Source organism: Phyllostomus discolor, chromosome 3 (genome assembly GCF_004126475.2).
Source record: "Phyllostomus discolor isolate MPI-MPIP mPhyDis1 chromosome 3, mPhyDis1.pri.v3, whole genome shotgun sequence".
NCBI classification, from domain to species: Eukaryota; Metazoa; Chordata; class Mammalia; order Chiroptera; family Phyllostomidae; genus Phyllostomus; species Phyllostomus discolor.
In genome coordinates, this window is record NC_040905.2 from 31,611,923 (window position 1) to 31,631,622 (window position 19,700).

A 19,700-nucleotide genomic window follows, 5' to 3' on the forward strand; every position below is an offset into this window, starting at 1 on the left:
TTCTGGTGATGAAATGCTTTCCGGCCAGCTGCCAACTGATTTACTATATTGCCTTTCTATTTTGGAAGATGTCTAAATTCAAGATTAAAGATTCAAAACTCTGTTTCTGATTTTTTCTTTCTATCTATTTTTTTCTCTCTCTTTTTTAATGTTAGAACACTCAACTCAAGTATCATAATATTACCCTGCCACCTAGGGGTATTATCAAAGAAATTTATCCATGCATAGTAAAGAGAGGTATGGTGTGTGGGCCAAAATCTAAAAATTGTGTTGCTACTATAAATAATTTAGTGACAAAATTCTGTCACTCAAATAAGTAACAGCTAGTATTGTGATTTTACATTTTATTTCTTCCAAAATAATTTATGTTTTAAAAACCATATGAAAATGGTAGAATGGAAATTAGTAATACTTCCCCTTTTAGGACTACAGAATTTTAAAAGTTAAATAAATATGGGCTGAGCATTAACATATGATGGGCTCACAAACAGCACCTATGTTTCCCACGCCCTCAAAGCTTGTGTAGTCTTTCTCATTTACTACAGTTGGAGAGCTTGGGAGACAAATCTCTGTTTAGGATGCTGCCAATTGTCTACTGCTTTGTAGGGGGGCAGAATCCAGATCACAGTATAAATGTGTAGTCTGAGTGAACAAATTGTTGATGTTATTGAAAATAAGGAAAAAGCATGATCCAAATGGTTGACTTATTATGGCTGCTTTTAGATGATGCCTAACATTTTTTCTTAATTTGCTAAAAATAAGCTTTTCCTGGTAAAATTACTAAGTGAGAAGTCTAAATATTCAACCCTAATATTAATACCTATCTATATACTCTATGGATATGAGACTTTTGCCCTGAGGAATCTAAGAATTAGGAGGCATTTGGGAGACTGTGCAAAAACTTCCATAGGACAGATACCAGAATTCTGAAGCACACTTTACATTTCTTTAAAATTAATGGAGCAATCAAACTACATTTTGTTTTAAAATCGCATACTTTCTGAATTCTTCACATACTCTCTGAATCGCATACTTTATGAAAGTGTCTCCTTTTCCTGGAATCCGAGGAACCGAAGGAGAGGAACTGCAAAGGGGCTCAAGCTGTCACCTGTCACTGGCATGCCATCTCTCCTTTGCTTTGCTGAGTCAAGGAGAAGCAGAAACACAAAGCAACTCCTCAAGGCAAATTACTCCATCCAATTCTCAGTATCTTGAAGAAATTAGCAAGACAAAGGGAAACAGAGCTGGCCGGGCTGCGTCCTGTTTTATCCTCATCTCCCTTTACTAGTCGTTGGGCCCAAGGGATGTTGAGTTGTTCTCTGGCCTCAAAATGATGTAATTATTCTCTGTAATAACATTAACAGAGGGATCCTTCTGTCCTAACACTGGGAAAATCCACCCACACCTGTTTTCTTATATTCCCTCTTTTCAAGGCAGGGAGAGGGAACTGAGAGATGTAACTGGTCGGGGTTTTGCTTAGCTTGAGGTTCTTCTTCATCATGACAGGCCTTTGTTCCCTGCACACAGAGAGCTCTAATTACACTGCTCCGAGTCAGGACTCCATGTCGGGGGAGTGATGCAAATGCCAGGTGCCTTTTCTCTTCTCATTATGACCTGTCTCTTTCCAAGAGCATCACTTTCAGAAAGGGGGGCGGGAGGGCTTACTTTTGAGTTAAAAACACACTTTTCTTACCTCCGTCTTATTCTTACCAGTTTTGCTCCAAATCTCATTCTTGTTTAAAGGGCTGAGAAAAACGCTGTTATTGACTGTTTGCCTTCTATGCTACTATTTAAATTCAGAAATCAGCACCAATGAAATTAAATTGCCTGTGGAACCTCCTTACACTGATTGCCATTTCAAGCCCAGGTCCTGGGAGCCTGTCCGGGAATGCCGCTTGCTATTATGAACACGTCACCACCTTGGGCCAGAGTAATGACACCATTTCAATGGCAATCTATGCACTGCAGGACTTCAAAACCAATCTGAAAGAGACTCAAATTAGCTGAGCCCCGCTCCACTTGCCAGTTTTATAGGGGTATGATTTGTGTGTTTTAATTAGAAGGTCATTCAAATAATCTTTATATGCAAAGTTACACAATAGCCAGACTAGGTCTTAGTTAAGTTCCAATTGTTAGGCTAGGCAGGAAAAAAATATTAGGAGTTGTATAATGTTTTGTTATAATATAATGATCTTTACAAGTTCTTCTCAATTTTATAGTTTCTACTGTTAGTTTTGGCAGTAACTTAATTCCTAAGGATTGTTTTTCATACTTTGAAGATCAAATATTCAATCCCTGATGGAACATTATGAATAGAAATTCTGTGAGGTTTACTTTCTAGTGCAGTTTCAAAGCTTAAGACAAATTAACAAATTAAAAATATTTTAGGAACTAATAATTAATTGAGTTAAAATATTCAAATTATATAAAATTAATAGACAGTATTAACTGTGCTATAATTTGATATTTGCTGGCATGGAAAATAGTCTCTTGTTCTTAGCATCTATTTAAATAATAGATAATTTACTGATTACAATTTAAACTATTTTTGAAAATCAGGTACCTAAAATATTTTAAATATACATATAGACAATCACTCAGCAAAGTCTTTGGGTAAATAATATTGTGCCATAAATTGTTAAGTGATCTAATTATGCCACCATATGTATAATATGTATTGCTTCAATATACTCATTTCCTTTAATCATATATTATATTGAAGAACCTCCAGTTAATTAGGCTGTTCTTGACTTTGCAGACTTTACTTTTTGATTTGTATTTTAACATGTGAATTATTTCTTTTCTTTAGAAATTACATCTGAAATTTCTTAAATCCACTATTACAGATAAGTCCCACATGTCATTAAATAAATTACCATTACTGAAATTAGGCATTTTTATTAACAGACAACTCTATTCCCTCCTTGAACTATCCTAATTAATTTGTTAACTTTGATGTGTAATACTGAGATTACCTCATGTGTTACAAGTAAAATGAGCAGAGAGAAAATTAGACACCAAAATCCTGAAGTAACTATTTAAGGTGTGTTTTTCATTGATAGCATCAGATTACCTTTATTCTTGTTACAGTCAATTGATTACATTACATGTTTTACATAAAATGATTCACCTAAAACAAGTATTCTCTGATAAATAGATGAAGAATAATAATGCATCTGATAGTGTGATTTTAAACATTTGTCTGCTTCGTGAAATCACATTCAAGTGAATATATTATGAAAACTGGAACGTGTTTGTTTTCTCATGGTAAATGTAATGTTTTTCTGGGGATCACTGTGAAATTCTGTGTGTGCTGCCAGGAATGCCTTGAGGAAGCGCGGTCTGTTGGAGACACAAATCACTCCCACCCCAGGACTGGTTCCCCGAGACTGGCCCAGTCTTGCTGGAGAATGCCAACCTAGGGGCACGTGCACCCCTGGGGCTGTGCATGACAAAGTCTGCTGGGAGCACGGCATCACCTGAAGTTGCCGTCACGGCAGGAACTGATTTTCAATGTTTTTTAAAATAAATTATTGGCCTATTTGCTTTAATTTGTCATTAGGTGAATCTGATTTCCTTTGCAAACATCTAATTTAAAAACAGACATTTTAGCTTTTTTGAAGTTAATATGAGTATGTCAGAAATTAATCACTTTTTTACTAGAGTTAAGAAACCAGATTGGCTTCCATTTGAGAACTTCTACTGCCTCATTGAACTCCTGCATTAAATACATTTTTAAATGTAAAACATGATGAAATAATACACTTTGAACTATTTCTATATTTTTTTTCCTGGAAAGCAAAGTATTAAGTGGGAGTTAGTGAAAGTAAAGAGCATATTTATCTCTCAACTCTGCTGCTGTGGGGGCTGAATAAATGCTCACTGTCAAGTCAAAAGAAAGAGCTGGAACAAGAGGAGGGACTAAGACAAGTATAGAGACAACTGGAAGAAAGAGTAGAAGGGGAAGGAGTAAAGGGAGAAGGAAATGAAAGGAAGAAGTTATTACTACTAAATAAATCAGTGGTTAAGCAGTGAAGTTGTTTAAAAATGTGTTCTTAATGTAAAAACCCACAGTTTCCAGATAAATTTTTTGTATATGAGATAAACCTAGGTAGATCCACACAAGGATGAACTTATTTAATTCTCACAACATACCTGTGTGGCATGAGGAAACTAAAACAGAGACGTTGAGCAACTTGCCCAGGGTCACAAAGCTGTCAAGTCCTGGAGCCGGAGCTCAGATGCCATCTCTCCTGTAACCAAATCTTAACCACTGATGCCTGGGGTATGTGTCTCTGGTTCCTCAGTGGGACTGTGAGCTGATCACCATCCCAGGTCTCTTCTGTGCTCTCATGTGTAAGAGGGGGTCACAACACCATTCTTCTTGCAACAATTGAATGAGACCATTGTTTATTGTCACAGTCCTTCTACTGTTTACAGGATGAGGGCAGGGACTGTGCGTGTGTGTTATTCTTGCGTTCTCAGTACTAGAACTGTCTTCCATGCAGTAAAAGCTCAATAAAGACAAACAAAATCTATGTATTTTGTATATATGAATGTTAAAAATGTTTTTAAAAGTGTATTTGGGCATTAATTTTAATTATTTAACCATTTACATTATTCCTTTTTCTATTGCTATTTGTGAACTAATGTACCCTTCCCCTGTCAGAGTACAAGATCAGTTCAGGGACTCTAACTTACTGACCTTTATACTCACACATAGGGGGCATCCAATAAATACTGGCCAAATGCAATTAAATCCATTTATACTCCAGGACATTGTAGTTCTTTGTCCATTTTGGAAATGTTCAATGAAGGGGGGATTTATTTTAGAGGCTATTATTTAGAATTTTGGCTGATGTGCTATGATCAGTTAAATTCACAATCAAACTGCATTTCCTTAAGTGGTATATACATAGGAGGGGAGCAGCCAAACCCAACTGGAGGTCCCTGGCTAGCCCTGGGCGGAGGAGAGGACTCGAGTCACAGAACTTGGGTGTGTCTGGGGCTCTCATACTCCAGCGAGCGCCTCCAGCTGGTGACCCCAGCTTTCTGCTGCTTTCATGCCAGGGTAGAAGCAATGGTTACCCTGGCAGTGCGGGCTCGTTTCACAGCATGAAGGACTATTTGGAAGGACTGGTTGAGGCTGGGCCTGCAGAATGCTGGGTTACGGGTTTTTAAGGCAAAAAATAATACTCAACCACTGGCTTGTCTGTTGTGATTTAGGAAGTACAACTGATAAACATCAGAACAGTCATCTTATATGTCTTTTTTCTTTTAGATATCAGGATATCCCATAGATTGAGATTACAATGCATGAAACTACTGTGTGAAAAAGTAAACACTCCTTTTTAGAACCATTCAAATTTTATTCAACTCTTTCATAAGACTAAATGCATCATTATGTAAATTCAGGACTCCTTTCTAGAAGAAATAACAAATCCTGACTTGGGTATATGTTTGAAATCATAAAAAATCTAATGTCTAGTGATATTCTATGAATATCCAACAGAAATAAAGCTTTTTTAGAGAAAGAAGGGATCCCTAATTATATGATTTTCTTCTCATTTGTTAATCTCAAAATAAGAATGATTATTATGACATTTGAAAACACCTCAATTTAATTAAAGCTGCCATCTTTAAATGTACATCAGGAGCCCCAGAGGGGCAGTTAGGTTTGCTCATTTGTTCATGGATGTACCTGCTGGTCCGTGGGTTTCAGTGGGATCCAGGCTTCCTGTCTGAATCCTCACCAGGCCAGGGATGCAGAGAAGAAAGGCTGAGGCCACTGGGGCGAACCACAATTTAGGAAGAGAGGACAAACTTTGAAGGGCAACTCATGACTTCAGGAACAAATAAGAAATCAGAAACAAATGCAGATGACAAGACTGGGGAAATGATACACTGACAAGTTTCAATGTCATCAATAAACCTCCCCCTACAATTGAGTGCAGAGAACAAGTGTAAAACCTCCTACTTTCACTCTGCATTTTTATTTGGCACACTAGTTGCCCACATTTAAAATGTCATTGTTTGTTTTCATCCTGGCACTTCTTAAAGACATAAATGCAAGGAAATGTCATCTTATCCTATGATGTCAAAAGCTTCTACTTACCAGATAAAGCTGATTCTAGACCTTATTAATCCAGTCTTGTCTCTTGGCAAGCCTCCTCCTCCAGCATGAGAAAAGAACTCTCCTTGCCTCTCTTTGATTTCCAAGTCAAGTAGGGTTCAAGTGCAAGCCCTGTGGCATCAAACTGCAGTGCAGGGGCCTCTATTTGTACCGAGAGTTAAACCAGGACAGGTCTTTAAATTGATCAGACTGCTGCTACTGGAATGGATGAGAGTGTGTGCGTGTGTGTGTCTGAAGCCATTCCTATGTTGTGTGGTTGTGCGATCCCAGTGTCTGTCACCTGGATAGACCTCATTATCAAAATGATGTTGGCAAATTCAAAAATACAAATCAAAACAAAAATGATAAAGCAGCTAAAAGGATTGATTTATGAGAAGGAACCACAGATAATAGTGAATCCTGTTTTGTCTTCCTTATGTAGGACTTTTGGGAAATTCTAAACAGGAATGTTGGCAGAAAAACTTAGACAGAAATTACCTGGAAAACAGTAAAAGTCATTGTGAAAACTGAGGAGGAGCTGAAAAGAAAGAAGTAAAGAACAGTATTTGGTTAAGTAAAGTAAGAAAACACCTCATCTGGTACCGTGATTCAAAAAGTAATGAACTGTTGAAAGAACTGGTAGAAGCTCTATTATAGAAAATTATTTTAGGTTAAAATGAACCAGCACTATATGTTTACTTTGCAAAAAGCTTATTCAAAAATAAATGAATGATTTATGTAAATCCTAGCTTGTGCTACAAGGTGAATTATCTGAGGAGTTAGAACCTTCACACCTTAAATCTGTTGGGGAACTCTCAGCAGACAGGGGTGAGAGGGCACGGCTGTAGCTGGGAGGAAGGGGCAAGCAGAATCACTTTCCTTTTCCATACTGGTCTTCATACCTTAGTATAGGGGGTAATATTTAGCAGTCTGACCCTGGGAATTTAAATGTCACTCAAGGCTTGCTGTCTGCTGATGGCAGGGAACAAAGAAATAAATACCCTGCTTACCTGTGCAAGTTCAATGCCATCTGAGTGGAAGAGTTTACATTAAACAAAAAAATTTATGATGCTTTGTACATACTTTTCATAATTTTGTCCCAAAACAGCTTTGCCTTTGCCACCTTCCACACCCCTTCTTATAAGCTGAGTGGCATGCAAACTAGTTTTTTCAAGCCCAGCACCCACTGCCTTAATGATGACTCGGCCAGTGACTAATTTTTCAACAATACACAGGAAGGTGTGTGTGGAGTGTGATGGCAGCAACTCAGAGGAACCCATTTCCACCAAATGCCTTGATGTGATCAAAATTACATTAACTTTCATGTGTCTTATAGTTAAAATGTTTGACTAGAAGTGTACAAAAGTGTGTGTTCCTGGGGAGGTCATCACATTTTATCTTAAAGAAAGGAGATTACAGGCAAAGGATTGAAGGGGCTATGCTATAACTCAGAGATTAAAGGCTGGTGGAATTTTCAGGGACTTGTGATATTTTGATATATGTATCAAAATCAAAACTACCACGGAATGCAGCAGACCAGCATGCGACAAAGGCAAGGGTAGGTCTACTTGGTTCTCATGACTAAAACAAAAATTATGACTAAACATTTATCAGGGGTTTTTTTATGTAATGATTAATCTTTTCATTTGGAAGAAATGTAATAAATTTGAGGTCCTTCAACTTGTATCAAGTGTCCTCTTTACACAATAAATACATATTTTAAAAGTAACATTTCAGAGCACTCGTTTTTATGAGAAGCAAAGACACGAGTTCATACTTTGCACTGAGCTTTCAGAAGCTGGGTCCATAGGAATTACCATCTTCCCTGGAAGTAGAGGAGAGATGGCTGGGCCAGGCTCTGAGCAGGCGTGTGCTTTAACCCCACTTTTAAAAAAACTGAATTTATTGGGGTGACATTGGTTAATAAAATTCTATAGGTTTCAGGTATAACAATTCTATAATACATCAACTGTATATTTTATTATATGTTCACCACCCCAAAGGTGAAGGGATTAAACACCAGCAACAAAAAACCTCACAGACACAGACAACGACATAGTGATTACCAGAGGGGTTGTGGGGTGGGGGGTACATGGTGATGGGAGGAAACTTCACCCCCACTTCTGTTGGGAGGTGATTGTGGAGGATTTCTTAGCAATTGCTTTATTTGGATGATGATGTTTTCTGTTCCTTTTTTTCTTATTTTGTTTTATAAAAGCGATTACAAATACCTGCTCTGCTTTTGCACTTAACTTCACTGGCATTTCCATACTATTCTGAGAAGTCAGGAGATTCCTCTGTACCCATGCTATTATTCCCAGGGCGTTCTCTCCTTGCTGATCACTGGGTCCTGCTTAGCCTCTGTCTACACATCCCTGTCCGCTCACAAGGCATGCTTTCCTCACTGGTCTGTAACTCTGACATGTGAGAGTTAAATCACCCTTTAGTGAGCATGAAACTATTTCTAAAATAGTGAATTGAAAAGGTTATTCAAATATTCTTCTTCCATTCACAATGCCCAAAGATTATCAACTTTAGTTTTTCTTCACCAAACCAGGAACAGTAAAAAAAAAAAATTCAAGAATCACTTTTACAAACAGAATTCTAAAAACATCACAAAATACCTGAACACCATCGTTCATCAGGAAGAGCTGACTTTGTGGGAGCACTCCTCAATATTTTAAAGCAAGCAGTGAAGGGAAACAGTGAGCTGCTGTGCTCGCGCCCCAAAGGAGCCCCAGAGCCGGAGTGCTTGTTGGAGAGCAGAGCTGGGTGTGAGGGCCCGGAAGTGCAGGGGCTGTCCCCAATTCCACCACACTTACGCAGTCATTTACAGACACACTCTGACAGACACACAATTACGCAATTATTTATGGTCACATTTCCTCATCACAACGTGGCCAGAGAGACACTCCCTTCGGCTTTACTTCTCCCTTCGTGAGAAAAAAGACACAGCTGCCTCGGTGTGTTATTTCTACCGCTTTGCTTAATTTCCCAGGGACTGAGCAGAGACTATAAACACTGCCACCCCAGGAGCTAAATCACATACAACACTGAGTGCCTGTTCCACCGGAGGCATCTGCTTTCCACATACCTTTCGAAATGAAGCAAGGTGTCTAATGAATACGTGTCAGGTTGGCCCCTAATCTGCATCTGGTTATCACCTGAAACGATACACCTGGGGTGAGCAGAGGTTAGCTAAAACAGAGCCACCCCAGCACCCCTGTAGCTGGGTCTCAGACAAAAAGAGGGGCTGGGTGAGGGAGACCCCCCAGCAGCCCTAACAAAGGCAGTCTCCCCCAGCACCAGCTCCCAGAGGACTGTGCAGGGAGCCGCCTCCCATGGAGCCGGGCAGCAGCAGGTGGCAGCATTGTCAAAGGCCTGACAGCCAGCTGGGCAGTCAGGAACACATGCATCCCCGCAGGAAGTTTTGCATGTGGAGGGGACTTTGACCTTTCATAAATTCATTGTCACCTCCATTGTTCGCCTGTGACTGCTTCTAGTAATTAGACTCACCAGCACTAGGAGTTGGGTTGTCTGAATGACTTGTTCCACACACTGTTTTGACTGCATGGCATGACCTGAATTCTTTCACCTCAAATTTACCAGACACAGAAAGCACCAACCTCTCTCATTGTTTAAAACAAACATGCAAACAACCAAGTAACAAATGGCAGAGTGGGGTGAAATGGAAGGAGGAATAGATTGTGGGTAATAAAATGCAATGTCCTCATTTTAATTTCCTTAATGCTGACCGTGGCATAACTCCTGTATGTTGGGAATCATTTTTTACCTTTTTTTAAAAAGTAGTGATTGAGATGAGAGGCATCGGGTTCCTATTTCTCACCTGACTCTGGGTAATGTTCAACCCACAGAGGCCAGAGCTAGGGAAGGGCAGCTGAGTTTTACTTCACGTAATCAAGGGAAAGCATGGCCACAATCAAGCCTGTTGAAGCCAAAACAGTTTCCACTGATACCAGGGAGCGAACTGGGAAAACAGAAGGTCAGTACCTCTCTTCTGCTCACCACACCAGCCTCACGCAGGAGAGGGAAGAAGAAAACATTTGAATCAGAGAGAAGACATGTGCCCAGGTCTCACCCACAGTCACCTACAGGTAATAACAAGAGGGGGCCACTGACGGTGGCAGGTGGCCTGCTGACTTTACCTTCTATGACCCAGTTAGTCTTCGATTTTTCACTGCACCTGTGACATAAATGCTATTGTTTTCTCTCACATTGTTTCTGCGCCCTGTGCTCAGGCTTATGCAGGGTGCTTCTGGTCCTGAATAAACATTTTACTCCGTCTCCACAACCCAGTCATGCACACGTTCTCTCCCCATGTCTGCGTGCGCGCACACACACACACACGTGCGTGCTAGTCTCCCTGTCCTCTCCATCTGAGTAAATTAGTAGTGATTGCTTATATACGCTTAATAGTTCACAAGGAGAACTCCTTCCATTAGAGGTACATCGAGCTGCCATGATGGGGGCTGAAAACTGACATCACCGAGTCGTAGATGCGAGTTCTGTTTAAAATGATGCCAGAGTCAGGCACGAGAATTCATTAAATCAGGCAGAGTTTCTCATTAAATGTGTAGATTGACAGTCAGAACTAACTGTCATGTGTGGCTCCCTTAGAGTCCCCCTACCCAATAATATATACATATAAATAGTTTTGCACAGGTGATAGTATATTTAGAATAAAATAGTGAAATTATGATTATTCGGTGGTTGGTAGATGCCTGCTTTGTATGAAAACAGCAGTGTTAGCTCTCCTTTGTCACCTCTGAAAGAAGGGGGACCACGAGAGTTGTTAAATCCAATCGGGAAGCTAGTAACCAACATTTCTGGTTTAAGACAACAAAATAGATGAAATGGACCCATGCTGCCTGGAATATATTTAAATATTAACCATAATTTAAGAAACTCGTAGCACTGGCTTTCCATTTTCTTTCCATTTAATCCATGCATGTATTCCACTTTAACTAAATCCAATAAATCCTTTGTGGAAAATTTCTTGTAATATGGCTATGAAGGAAGGGTCAAAAAATTAACATTTCTTCGTGCTTGGAAAAGTGACTTGATGAAGGAAAGCCACACACTCATTACAAAAATATCAGTTTTCCTCAAAGATCTGAGGCCCCTAGGTGACACTGTTTTGCATCTTAACATAAAATATGTAATGCAGAAGCTTCTGGTACTAACAGATAGTGCCAGAGTCCTCTGCCCTGGGCAGTTAGCAAAGATGCAAGATAGTCATGCCTCGAGGTACATAAAGAAAATATTTCTTCCACAAATACAGGATCCCCACCATCCAGGAGGAGATATTCTGAGAGACACTGTCAATATGAAATGTCATCTCGTGGAAAAGATATTTTCCTGATTTAAAAAATAAATCATGTATATGCGTTCATGTACATGTACTTACATATTCAAAGAAGTATGTGAATGATGGAAAAAAACTGTAGGAAACACTCAAGAAAATAAGTGCAATTTCCCAGAGAACAACCTGAAGGACCTATTCATTACTGGGAGATCTTTTACTAAGAATCACTTTCCACGAATCTATATTGTTTCTGCTCACTTCCTATTATATTCATTTCCTTAAATGTATCCTCTATTTTTTAAAAAAAGTTATGATGGGGACACTCCTGTCTCTGCAAAGCTTTCTTCCTTTTATATACCTACATTTTAGAATGAATATTTCAATTTACAATAAACTGATTTTTAGCTCACAGTTTCTTTTCTTCATTCTGTCAGGAGCCAGAATTTCTCTCTTAAGGCAGATTCTCTGAGGCCCCCAAGCTACTATGATTTTGAAAGCACTTCCTCTGGAAAGCTTTTTCTTGTTCTTTTTTTCTCAGTCCTTCACAGTGAGAATTTATTTCAGAAGGTTGCTTTGTACCCTGTGTGTATAAATACAGACAGCTATGGATATAGATATAGAGAGGGCAGCTATAGATGCAGGTACAGATATGCAGTTGCAATTCAATTCTCTCAGTGTCACCTGTGCTCTGATTTGCATACCTGCCTCTTCCTCTTGCTGTTCCCCCAGGGCAGGCAGAAGTCTCCTCGAGCTCTCTGTGCATCCGTGCCTACCCTTGTCGAGTGCTTGAATAAATAAATGATCAGACATTTTTGAAAAAATTTCACCTTTGTCCTTGGATCTTAAAGTATTACTTAAACATCCTTTCTGACTATAGCATAAACCATAATACAACATGTGCAATCTTAAATCAATAGTATCTTTATAATCTTGACATTCATAATCTCTGCAAGTCAAGCCAAGATCGAAAACAACAGTTCTTTTAATTATATAAAAGGTTTCGAGTTCATATTGCATAAAACAGCCCAGTATATTTGTAAAAATTTGTTAGAAAAGTGAAATTGGCAAAAAAGTAATTATTTAGAAGGATGAGACTATATCCCTGGAAAATTCTGCAGCTTTATTCAAAAGGATATTGAAAAATAAATGTATTCACAGAATTTCTTATGGTTTTGTGTCCATAATCAACTGTCTTAGAAGTACAGTTACATGCAAAAGCTACACTACAAATTAAATATATTTTCTGCAGAACTACATTAAACAGAACAAATTTTATGTGATTCAAAAATGTATTGGATAATGTATGAAATAATGCTGACATTTTAAATTAGTGGAAAAAATAAATGTTTCCCTGAATGGCATTAAGAAAACTGTATTGCTATCTAAAAATAAAACAAACTTAAAACAATTGAAATTGTACAACATATGTTCTTTGACTATAATGAATTATTCTAGATAGTCTCCTCGGAATTTGAAAAATAAAAATCACATCTTTAAATAACCTATAAATCAAAGAGATAATCTCATGGATAATTGGAATATATTTTACATGAAGTATAACTAAAATATATTGTATAGAAATATGAGATGTAGATAAAGAAGTTCTTTGAGGGAAATTTATAGCATCAAATAAGTTAAAAACAAGAAAGTTTTAAATTAATTTCCATAACTTCCACATGAATAAATTAGTGAAGAGAAAATTAAACCTAAATTAATAATAAGAAAATAATAAAAGTGCCAGCAGAAATCAATGGCATTAAACACAGAAAAGAAAAAAAGAACAATAGAAAAAGCAATGGAACCAAAGCAGGTTATTTTAAAAAGAACAATGAAATAGATACACTTTTTGCCAGATTGACTGGCAGAAAAATATCAGGGGGTACAAATTACTAATAACAGAAATAAAATAAGTGACATCACCAGACAATCTGCAGATATTAAAGGAAGATTAAGGTGAGATTATTAGAGATATACAAAAAATCATAGAATATCAAAGATAAAATGATTGATTTTTAAAATAATCAAAATATCAAAGACTGTTAAGAATGTATGGTATACACATAATGAAGGTATAATATATCCATTAAATAAATGTAATCTATTAAATTACATAATATCATTAAATATATTAAATATTTTGTTTAAAACATCTACATTGGAATTCAGGTGTTTTCACTAGACATTTCTACCAAATATTTTAGAAGAAATAATACAAATTTTACATAACCTTTTCCAGAAAAATACAGGATAGAGAGAACTTCACAATTTAGTGAGAGAACTTCACTTATTTTATGAATCTAGCATTATCTGCTATCAAAACTAGAAAAAGATACTCCAAAAAAGAAAATATTGATTAATAAGTATAATTAACATATTTTAGAAAATATTTCACACTAAAGAAGCAAATCAAATGCAACAATATATAAACAATATAATAAATCATGATTGAATTGTTCTTAGTTCAGTAATGCAAAGCTGGTTCAATATTTGTAAAAGGATCCTTGTAACAGCATGTTACAGATGATAAACCATGCCATCATTTCCATAGACACACAAAAAAAGCATTGACAAGAATCCAACAGTCATTCCCAATTTTTAAAAAATAAAGAGAAGAAAAAAGTCCTTTAGTTTGAAAAGGGCCATCTACAAAGAAGGACAGCTAATATCACACTCAATGGTGATAGACTTCATGTTTTTCCATAAAACTGAGAATAAAGCAAGGGTGTTTTCTGTCACCATTACTTTTAATCATCTTTCTATTGATGGTGTCACAAATCACCACAAATCTGTGTGACACAGACCTCAGATAGCTGAAATCAAGGTGTCAGCAGGACCCTGTTCCTTTCTGGAAGCCACAGGAGAGAATCCAGTTTCTACTTATTCAAGGTTTTGGCTGAATTCAGTTTCTCAAAATCATAGGACTGAGGTCCCATGTTCCATGGCTGTCCACTGAAAGCTGCCTCCACTTTCCTCATGAATCTGACCACATTTCCTGGGACATGTCTCCCTTTCCCCATGTTCAAAATCACCAGTGGTGGGTGAAGTTCCTCTCACACATCAGATCTTATTTTCCTTTCCTCTCATTCATGTAATTCTACCAGAAAGAACTGTAATTATTAAAAATGGTGTGATTAGAAAAGGGCTGTGTGGATGATCTAGGATAATCTCTTTATCTCAAGGTCCATACTTTTGATCCCATCTGCAGAGTCCCTTTTGCTACTTAAGACAACTTATTCACAAGTTTTTGGGCTTAGGGTATGAACATCTTTTTCTAGTGGAGGGCATCATTCTGCATACCACACTATCACATTGGAGGAACTATTCAGTATATCATGGCAAGACAAGAAAGAAATGACATCATAGAAATTGAAAGAAAAAATAAAATTATCTTTATTCATAGACTATACTATTATCTGTGTCAAGAATCCAAAAACATCTTAGAAAATACTAGATATAATATGTAAGTTCAGCAATACTGTTGTATACAAAGTCAATCTATAAAAAGTAATTCTATTACTATATACTAGTAATAACTAATTAGATATTGAAAATTTCAAAGGAAATACAACTTGAATAAAACCTTAAACTTGAAATACTTAGGAATAGATCTAACAAAATTCTTCAAAATTTGTACACAAAAATATAAACTTTGAAGAGAATAGTCAATGAAATCTGAAATAAAAAAGTGTTCATGAGTTGATAGTCTGACTTTTGTTAAGATGTCTGTTTCTCTTACTTGATTTAAAGATTCAAAGTAATCCTAGACAAAATCTCTGCAGGTATTTTTGTTGAAATTAAGAACTGAACTACAATTTATATGGAAATCCAATAAGTCCGTAATTAGAGTTCCCAAAAGTATAAAATAAAATAAATAAAACCAAAGAAAATTTTCTTTGGAGCAAAAAGATTTTCCAGATGTCACAAAATCCAAAGTCTTCCTCCTCTTCTGCCACACAGAAAGCTTCCTATGTATAGGTCTGTTTTCAGCTTTTTTTTTTCCTGAAATGAAGATAATTTAAATCCTTTAGTAAAGGTCAAATTTTTGATCAAGCAAACACTAAGTTTAAAATGAGATCTATTCTGTCAAAATTATTGTCAAAATCCAAGGGATTTTATTTCCTCTGTAAGCTCCACATAACAAAACTACCAGATGAAGTTTAGCCAATTAAGCAGTGACTATGGGAACTAAACCCAGAAGATTAGTTTTAAACCTGAAATGTATGGAATTATGAGTGTCATCACTGATTATAATGACTGAACATAAGGAAAGTGTGACATGCTTTCTGATATCAAAGGAGGAACTAGCCAAGATTTCACAGAAGAGAAAAAAATAATTTTGTAACTAAGATACCTTTCTAAGTGGAATATTACAAAAATAATAATATATTTAATACAATAGTGTTAATGCTAAAAATAACACTGAATAAAATAGATGCTGAGAGATTATAGACAAGACAATAAGAAGATACTATCTTTATCATTGCTGATATGATGGGATTAATAGACAGTACTATGTAATTAAACAGTGGAAGGTATCAAATGAAGTTATAATTATATAAAAGTAACCAATAAAACAAAAAAATTGGCCTTTCAAAATATCTTAAGATCTATCCACAAAAACAGCACACAAAATTAAATGAAAATTAAAGATTTACCTGGAAAATATATGAAATATGACAAAACTAAGACCAAGCATATTTCTTATTTTAATAAATGTAAATAAACACATCTTTAAAATCAGTTAAATCACAAAGCAAAACCTAAATGTATACTGTTTCACTTAAAACAATGTATTTCTTAAAGATTAAAAACAAAAGAATAGGCAGAACTGTGCCGGGGAAACTCAACACAAAAACAGGAAACATCATTTCAAAATTAAACAAAAGAAGCAGTTTAAATAATATCTTCAAATAAGGTAAAAGAAAGAAACTGTAACATAAAGATGAACTGTTTATAAGCAAGGCTTAGCATGAAATAACATAGCATTTCTTTTAATGACACAGAAACTGCAGAGTCCACAAGAAGAAATAGAAGAAATATGAGTAGTGGGCATATCAGTTCATGTCTCTTTCTCCATGACAGACCAAGTTTAAGGTAAGAATATATAAAAGTCCTAATAATATAACCAGTAAAGGGAATCTGCTTCATATAGATAAACGAGTGTATCCTGAAAACAGAGACAGTATCTTCTTTATGTGTGATCATGGAATGTTCATTAAAGTGCCCCATATTCTAGGAAACAAATAAAACATCGGAACTTGCAGTGCTTCATTGCGTTTCACTATTGAGTATAATCCTGGCTTTTTGACAAAGCCAGACACATTTTATCATTTAGGAAATGGCCATCTGTTTTTGATTCATTAATTTTTCTAAAATCATGAATGGTTGTTGAATGTTTCCAAATGCTTGTTGGCATCTATAGAGATGAGCATATTTTTCCCCTTAGATCTTTTAATATAATGGATTAGATCAATAAATATTTCTAATGTTCAACCATCCTTACACTGGAATTAGCTTCACCTGTTAACTAAATTATTATATCTGTAAAGTATTATTTACTTATAGCTGATCATTTTTTTTTCATTTAGGAGTTTGCACTAATAGTTATAAGTGAGATTACCGATACATTGTATATGAAATCATCCATTTGTCTACCATTATGCTCACTATCACCAATATCATTTAACAATGTGTGGGAGACACTAGCCAGTGCAATTAGATAAAAGAAAAACAGAGATAGGAACACTGAAAAAGATGAGATAAGTCTTTCACTATATGATGATATGTTACCTGATTAAAACTATGGGGATGAGCTAAAATACTTTGGAAATAAATTCAGAAATAAGTAAAACAATTAATTAACACACATAAATATCATCTATGAAGGAGAAGTCCCTATTAAAAATAGCAAATGCCAAATATTAAATAGCCATCCAAGAGAAAAATAAGCGATACCTACTTGAAGTAAACTTTGAAGTAAACTTCATGTTTCCATGAAGAACATGGAAATAACTAAACATATAGAAAATATACCAAGTTATTGAACAGGATTATTCACAAGTAAAAATATATCAATTGTTTGCAATTTAATTTACACATTTCAACTAATACAAATAAAAATTTAGTTCCTGCTTTAGCAACAGATGTTTGTGAGTAAAAAGACAAGATAGTCTTAAAGCCTGTGTGAAAAGATAAAATTTAGAACTAATATGAAAAAAAAAGCAATGCATGGTGAATAGCATTACCAGATCTTAAAACACATAAAGTTTCCATTATTAACATAGGGTGGCACTGGCACATGAAAATACACTGAAATGCATTAACACTTTGGAATATCATTAAGGTGGCAATTAAAATAATAGACATAAAGGTAGTCTTTTCAATAAATGATATTGGAACAACTAGGTTGACTTATGAAAATATTAATATTGTACCTATTTCCATACCACCCCCGGGATAATTTCCAATAGTTCAAAGATTTAGTCATAAAATATAAACTAATTAAAGGGCCAGAAGACATTCTGTAATAACCTTAGAGAAAAGAAGTTCTGACTAAAACTGAGAAGTTATAAAAGATAAGGTTATTAAACTTGACTACAAAAGCAAAAATCTTTCTACATAAACCAGAAAAGAAAAAAATATCATGAAAAACCTAATAAAGTCTGAGATAAATGTCAAACTAGAAATACTATTTACAATGCATGTCACAAGCCAAGAATTGTTCTTCCTAATGCACAGAGTTCCTCGAGTTGATAAGAAATGAACCATCTAATAGAAACAATAGTCAATTACATGAACAAAGATTTGTAAGAAAGGAAATACAAATATCAGAAAAGATACTCAACCTCACTTATACTAAGGGAACTGCACATTAAAATTATACTTAGGTTCCATGCTCTGTCTACACTATTGCAAAAATCTAAAAATTTGATTATATTCTTCTGATGAAGTAGTGAGAAAGGAAGCATTCTTATCCATGGCTATCAGGGGTGTAAGGTAGTATAATCTCTGTAGAGGGCAATCAGGCATTATTTATGAAAGTTACAAATGCTCATATATTTTGGCCCAGAAATTTTACTTCTGGGAATTTATTATGGCATAACAGAAAAAGCATGTATGTATATGGTCATTTACCACAGCATTATTTCTAAGAGACTAATTAAACCAATGCAAATAATTATTAATAAGGCACAGATATACTAAATCACTATGTAAATTAATATGAATATTAAAAATAGAATGCTACATAGAAAAATAAAGACAGATAGTGAAAATAAATAGAAAGATGTTACGGAATGGAAAACAATACTTTTCATATATTAACTATTATCCAAAGCTACCTACAGATTCAATGCAATACCTACCAACATCCCATTGACTTATTTTTAGAAATTAAAAGAAGACATTTCCAAAATTTATATGAAATATTAAGGGGCTCTAAATAGCCAATACAATCTTGAAGAAAAAATAAAGAACAAATCTAGAACCTTTGAACTTTCTTATTTCAACACATGTTACAAACTTACAGTAATTAAAGCAGTGTGGTACTGGAATAGATACAAACATATAAACCAGTAGAACAGAATAGAGAACCCAAAACTAAACCCTCATGTACACAATTAAATGATCTTCAGTAAGGGTGTCAAGATCACACAATGGGCAAAAAAACTTTCTTCAATAAATAGTGCTAGAAAAACTGGATATTCACATGCAAATGAATGAAGTTCACCTTTACACCATATACAAAAAAATTAACTCAAAGTGAATTAAAATTTAAACATAAGAGCTGAAACTATAGCACTCCTAGAAGAAAACAGAAAAATCTTACTGACATTAAATTTATCAATGAATTCTTGAATATGACACTGACATAGACAATCAAAGCAAAAAGAGACAGATGGTCTTCACTGGTGTGGCTCATTTGGTTAAAGCATTGTCCCACAGAGTGAAAGTTCTTCGGTTCAAAAGGTCTCAGGTTTGATTCCCAGTTAGGGCACATACCCTGGTTATGAGTTCAATCCCCAGCTGGGATGTGTACATGAAGGCAACCAATATTTTTTTCTCTCTCTGTCTCTTCCTTTTTCTCTCCATTCCTTTCTCTTAAAAGAAAAAAAAAAAAGGAAAAATGCTCTCAGGTGAGAATTAAAAAATGGACAGATGAAGGCATTAACTTAAAAAAAACTTTTGTGCATTAAAAAACATAATCACCTGACTGAAAAGGCAATCTACAGAATGAGTGAAAAGTATTTGCAAATGAATGTA